A 772-nucleotide genomic window follows, 5' to 3' on the forward strand; every position below is an offset into this window, starting at 1 on the left:
ATACACACGAGATTTGTAACCTAACCAACAATTTGTAACGCTGCTTTATAGGTTCTATGATCAGATTGTTCAGAAGCTTTTCCTTATTCAATAAGCTTCATTCATACAAAACCAGATACCTCATCACTATCCTATCACTTCAGCGTCTGCCTCTTGATATCCTTTAGACTGAGTATTTGTTTTTTTTGTTATCTGATCAGGTATGATAGTATTTGAATCTTTGTTTTCTTTCTTGCTTATATGTTTAACATGATTAGCATTCATTAAGCTTCATTCATACAAAACCAAATAACTCATCACTATCCTATCACTTCAGCGTCTGCCTCTTGATATCCTTTAGACTGAGTATTTGTTTTGTTTGTTATCTGATCAGGGACTTGATCCCTTAGGTTATGAGCCCAGCTCGACCAGCTCGACGATTCAAACGACGGTAGATTAAAGTTGTGAACACGGTTCTGCTAGCACAGAATCCGGAAATTCAAACTTGAAATACCCTACCAATTCGAAATCCCCTTTTCGACCTTCGATAAGATTCGAAACTATATCAATTCTTTCAAACTAAATCAATTCACTGAACTTCGAAATCTTATCGATTGTACAATTCAATTACCCCGCATTCCCAATCTCCCACCCTGGCAGACGGGAATACTGTAGAGGAAGGTGTGGCGTCTTCCGAGCCGATCAACCAAACTAATCCAACATCATCTGAAACTCAGTCGATCATGGCGACGAATACCCATTCCTCATCTACAACTCACTCCTCTTTCCTTAT

Source organism: Melampsora larici-populina, assembly GCF_000204055.1.
Source record: "Melampsora larici-populina 98AG31 unplaced genomic scaffold MELLAscaffold_9, whole genome shotgun sequence".
Taxonomy (NCBI): domain Eukaryota; kingdom Fungi; phylum Basidiomycota; class Pucciniomycetes; order Pucciniales; family Melampsoraceae; genus Melampsora; species Melampsora laricis-populina.